General features: G+C 34.6%; 1 pseudogene; it reads right to left on the reverse strand.

Annotated features, from left to right (window-relative positions):
- Positions 1-4,070: 4,070 nt before the first annotated feature.
- Positions 4,071-4,747, reverse strand: LOC112829734 (olfactory receptor 5D13-like; annotated as a pseudogene).
- Positions 4,748-6,380: the final 1,633 nt, after the last annotated feature.

Here is a 6,380-nt window from a genome sequence, read left to right on the forward strand (position 1 = left end):
TTCTTAGATGTCTTTAATATCTCCATGCACTGTATAACCACATCCTTCTTCATTGTATAACCTACAATACTGCTTCATTCATAGTAGGGTTTATTTTTTTATTTTTTAAATTTTATTATGTTATGTTAATCACCATACATTATGTCGTTAGTTTTGATGTAGTGTTCCATGATTCATTGTTTGCATATAACACCCAGTGCTCCTTTAGTACGTGCCCTTGTGGGGGGATGGGTTAGAATAGCAGGGTTTTAAATCTTTATTGTACAAAAACAAACATTTGTATCTTCTAATCTTCTACCATTCATCCCTCTGAAATGGGAACTTTACCCTTATTTTATATTGTGTTGCCATTTTTATGAGGTACCACAGGGCTCTCCCAAGAAAACTGCTGGTTAATCTAAATGTCTTTTCTCTTACTCTATGTTCTTTCCACTCACATTACCACAATGTTTGTGCAATGCTACACATTTGCTACATGTATGTGCATGTGTGTATATGCAGGTGTGCGTGTATGTGTGTGCATTAGCTTTTTCCCTGAAGAATGTCACTTATTTAGGATAACACTTATGTTTAACATTTCTTCTATGACTCCCTAATGTGTTTAGCTTAGCAATTGGAGACATATTTTGAAGTTCAGGACAATAGTCCTGGGGATAATGCAAGCAGAATGCAGCTGGTTGAATATAAACATAAACCAAGTAGATATTGCTGTTACTCAGCTCACATAGGTTGCTCCTGCCCACAATGTGCTGGATTCCATTTTCCCTCATATCAGAATGATGTTGATGTAGGTTTAATCAACTCACCAAAAGCCAGATTTTCCTGATGCATTTTTATTGAAGGCGTCTTTGCTTGTATGAATAAGCTGCATAAAGTCTCAAAATTGAAATTTCTGTTTAAATGTTTCAGTTCTTTGATCAGAAGTTTGATGATTCTTACAAAATATCATTCAATAAAGATATCAAGAAATTTCATTTTTGCAATGGTCAAGAAATTTTGGAGGGAGTATAGAGATGTCCTTCAGGAGTAGACAGACCTGGAAACTGTACTCCATGATGGTGTTTGTTTTATTCTAAGTACCTAACCTTGGGGACATAGATCCCAGATAATCCTGACAGTGTGTGTTGTCATGAGCTACAAACAAAGTAATTAGAGGGAACTTCCTCTTCTGCAACTTGGACTATAATTTCTTCTAAATCATTGACATATTGATCTTTACTTCTTAAAAAATAATTTGCCCAGGGGCCACATGGGTGGCTCAGCCAGTTAAGCATCCAACCCTTTATTTCAGCTCAGGTCATGATCTCAGGGTCATAAGATCGATCCCACATTGGGCTCTGTGCTGGATGTGGAGCATGCTTAAGATTCTCTCTCTCCCTCTGCCCCTCCCTGCTTGCACTCTCTCTCTCAAAAGTAAAATAAAATAATAATAATAATAATTTGTGCCTGTATAGACATTACAGTTATTAGAATCATGAAAAAATTATGGTCCTGTCTATCCCAATGACCCGAGCATAATTATAGTTGCTATGATAATTCTTTTTATAGTCTCTTACTTTTGCTTATGTGCTTCTACATGGCTTTATATAGAAGCACACTTAACATTATACTATATATGTTTTACATTCAACCATTAAGACATTGTTTGTGATATGCTTATATGCTTGCCTTCAGCAGGGGTTTGGGAGAGTGGGGATATGTTAGTTAACCTGATCTTGGCTATAGATCCAGCTGTATTCTTTAGGTCCAGCCACAGAGGTCATAGAGCTGAGATTTTAAGTCCATCTATGTCATTCCTGTACCTCCTTCTCTAGGCCACATATTAAGAAAGAAAGAAAATAGTGTTAAATATTGACCTGTTCTGCCACAGGCCTTGGAGGAGAAAAAGTCACACTTATGCCTACTGCATCCAAAATTTTAAAGGAAGAGTGGCATATAAATCCACTGGTAGAAAAAAAAATCACTTAACACAACCATTAGTGAACTAGCATATTACCTAACATATGTTTAGCTTCAAGGTTAGAATGTCAAATTTCAGGATGAAAGTACAACCTGAGGTTTATTGAAAAGAATTTTGCATTATATTTGTGTAAATAAACTGCATATGCAAGAGCATTTACAAAATAAAAGAACATTCTGTTCTAAAAGGATTTTGCAACACTTCACTTTTTCTTGTTTTTGTTTTGTTTTCCACTAAAAGACAGAAAACTAATTAAAGTACCAAACTCCAAGTTGCATAACTTCAAAATCAGCATTTAAAATAATATATTCTAATTTTTAATATTAGAGACCTTACTGAATATACCAAATATTCCATGATAATCCCTCAAGCTTCCTAACTTATCTTTGTGTTCTTAAAAGATTTTTCTTAAACTACACACACACACACACACACACACACACACACACACTTTAAGAGTACCTTTGTTACTATTGTGATATGAGTGTTGGTAATTTTGTTATATATCCTTAATTACATAAGATACCTGATTCAGCATAAAACATTATGATAAAGAGCACTTAATTTCCCTATGATAATAAAACTCTAAATAATGGAGGGAAACAAGTAATGTTTAAATGGTTGAATTAGACCAACCACACATGGACATCTCCCTACTCTTCGCTTCAAATCTTAATCATGATTAGTAAGGCACAAAAGAAAAGGGGAGTTCTTATATTTAATCCCAACCAGTTATTTGCTTAGAGCAATCTAGTGACCTGTTAACTGTTAGAAAACTTGGGTGAAACTTATCCCAGTCATGAGTTATCTGTTATATGCCTATATGCCATAAAGTTACCTGGTATTTTCAAGGAAGAATGTGTTCAATGAGGTAAATGTTTTAATCAATCTTTGGTAGATTTTGAGCCAGATTCTTCACTTCTTCCCATATCCTGACTGTTGACTTATAACTTAACAGTTTCACAAAAGCCAGATCCTTTCTCACACCTTGACTTTGGGCTTAGCCATGTGATTTGCTTTAACTCATAAAATGTTAACAGGTGAGACTAAAACAGGTACTTAAAATATGCTTTTCTTTTTGCATACTTTATTGTGACTCTACTTACAACAAAGACCATTAGCCAAATAGTCCAATAAAGATGACCTACATACAGGCTTGTAAACTGAATTTCAACTGATCTGGTTAGCTCAATGTTGACGTGCAAGCGACCCTCACCTAGTATCACCGGTATCAGCAGTGATCTTTAGTCAAGTCACAGCTTCTAAAAGATGGCTATTGTTACAACCCTCTGGAATTTATGATTGTTTCTTTTCATCAACAAATAATTGATGCTGGGTAAGATTTGTACATTGTATCATTATTAATAACCTGGATGTTGTATTATATGATTGTAGGGGGAACTGGGTAAAAATTTCTTGGGATCTCTCTATATCATTTCTTACAACTTAGAATGAATCTAAAACTATTCCAATACAATTTTGAAAAAATGAAAAGTACAACCACATTGACATAAATAGAAAACTAGACTGATGGGCATATATTTCTAAAATGTATATTATTTTCTTGTGCTGGTACATAGAAAATATTTTATAATTGGTTATACTACCAATTATAAATTAGATTGTATTATGGATCTTTTAGGGAGATATATTTCTTATTTATGTTTGTTTTTCTGGGAATCTTCCAATACCAAGACGGTTATTGTGGAATTAAATATAATTTTTGTTTTTAGAAATTTAGATTTTTATGTAGAACAACTTTTAATGTTCTACTTTAAAGGAAGAAGTAAACTCCCTTGTGATTAGCCATATCTCTTCAAACCATCTCAAAAATCTCACACTTCACATGACTTAAACTGGACTAAAATTTGGCCTGAGCAATTATGTGGTCATGTATATTGACACAGAAACCCTTGTATTCCAATTTATGAATCAAAAACTCAGTTTAAGTAGTCTGATCTTTTATCCCTAATATATGTAATTTTAAAGTTATTTTACTAAACATTAGAGTAAACAGATAGTGGACTATCAATTGAAAAGTTATCATAGACTTATGTGTGATAATACTATTGAACAACCCTTACCAATACTCTCAAAAAGAACTGTGGCTTTATGTTTTACCACAGAACAATTTAACATTGATTAACTTCTTGACTGTCTCCACACATCTTTGTTCCTGAGGCTGTAAATCAGTGGGTTCAGCATGGGGATGACCACAGTGTAAAACACAGAGATGATGGCGGCATGCTCACAGACAAAGTTATTTATGATACTATTTCCTCTGAAGGATAATTTCAGTAGAAAGTAGGCAAGAGTCAGAGAACAGACTATACCCCCAAGAGTATGATGCACTCACCAACAAGGAACAAAGCTTCTGAGACATGACAACCATGTAGAGAAGAGGGTTACAAACTGCCACAAATCGGTCATATGCCATCACTGCCAACATGAATGTTTTTGTCACCACAAATATGCATGCAAAGAAGAATTGTGTGATGCATCCTATAAAGGAGATGGTTCTGTCTTCCACAACCAAGTTTTCTAATAGTTTGGGTGTAACTGCTGTAGAGTAACAGAAATCAACAAAGGACAGATGGCTGAGGAAGTAGTACATGGGGGTGTGGAGTTTGAGATTGACCTGGATGATCATGATCATGCCCAGATTTCCCAGCACAGTGACTGTATAGATGGTAAAGAATAACAAGAACAAAGGCATTTGGAGTTCTGGATATTCTGAGAAGCCAAGAGAATGAAAGTGGCTTCAGCACTCTGGTTTTCTTGGTTCCTGTGGACAAAACAAGAAACCTGATTCAGAGAAATGAGAAGCAAAATCTGGATAAGATAGGTTAAAATGAGGAAATGATGAGAAACTTAGTGATTACCCATAAATAGTATTGTAGAAAATACTTGATTTCAACCTTTATTTTTAAAGCTGGAAATGACATATCTGATAAAGTGTTAGTATCCAAAATATATAAAGAACTTATAAAACTCACCACCCAAAAAACAATCTAATTTTAAAAAGGGAAGAAGACATGGACATTTCTCCAAAGAAAACATACAGATGACCAACAGACACATGACAATATCCTCATCACCGATCATCAGGGAAATATAAATCAAAACTACAATGAGATATCACCTCACACAAATCAGAATGGCTAAGATTAACAAAACAGGAACAATAGGTGTTGGTAAGGATGCAAAGAAAGGAGAACCCTCTTGCATTACTGGTGGGAATGCAAAGTGGTGCAGCCACTCTGGAAAACAATATGGAGGCTCCTCAAAGAGTTAAAAATAGAACTAACCTCTGATCCAGTGATTGAAATACTAGGTATTTACCCAAAGATACATAAATACTAAATTGAAGGGATTCATGCACCCTGATGTTTATAGCAGCATTATTAACAATAGCCAAATTATGGGACAAACCCAGATGTCCATTGACTGATGAACGGATAAAAAAATGTGATCTATATACAATGAAATATTACTTGGCTATAAGAAAGAATGAAATCTTGCCGTAAAAAAGAATGAAATCTTTCAATTTGCAACAACATGGATGGAGCTAGAGAATATTATGCTAAGTGACATAAGTCAGTCAGAGAAAGACAAATGATTTCACTCATAGGTGGAATTTAAGAAACAGAACAAATGATCATAGGGGAAAAAAAAGAGAGAGGCAAACCAGGAAACACATTCCTAACTACAGAGAACAAACTGATGGTTACCAGAGGGAAGGTGGGTGGGGGGATGGGTTAAATAGTAATGGGGATTAAGGAGAGTTGTAGAGAACTGGGTGTGGTATGTAAGTGTGGGATCACTAAATAGTACACCGCAAGCTAATATTACACTGTACGTTAGCTAGCTGGAATTTAAATAAAAACAAAAAAAGAGCTAGAATTATTAATAGCATCATTACAAGATGAATATGAAATTTGTGCAAATAGAATAATAAAGTAAGGCAGTCAAGAGAGGAAGAAAAAATAGAATTTTCTTTGATATATTTCAAATGATCAGACTCAGTATCCTCATAGGCAGCTGACTTCGTCAGGACCAGTCTAGCTTTTTTCATGAATCAGAGGTCAGTTAAAACGCTTGTGTTGGAGGAAATCCATAAGTTTCTACAATCTCTTCCCTGCCTAACCTGTTTAACTATGAAAACTTAGAATTCAAGAGAAAATTAATGACCCAGAGAAATGTCCAAGTTACATTTTTTTTTTACTATCGTTGCTGTAATTATTTTTTAATTCCCTTTCCAGTAACCTTATACTCAGTCACACATTTCTCTCCCCAAGTTTTAGCTATGTCCTGCAGATGAATAACTATGTGCTTGATCAACCACATTGACCTAATTATGGAAAATTTTAAAAATCTATTGCCCTTTCTTGGTGTATTGCAATATCAGGTATTTAGCAAA

The sequence above is a fragment of the Callorhinus ursinus genome, unplaced genomic scaffold, assembly GCF_003265705.2.
Source record: "Callorhinus ursinus isolate GAN/ISIS: 27379988/994484 unplaced genomic scaffold, GSC_fseal_2.0 scaffold21, whole genome shotgun sequence".
Lineage (NCBI taxonomy): Eukaryota > Metazoa > Chordata > Mammalia > Carnivora > Otariidae > Callorhinus > Callorhinus ursinus.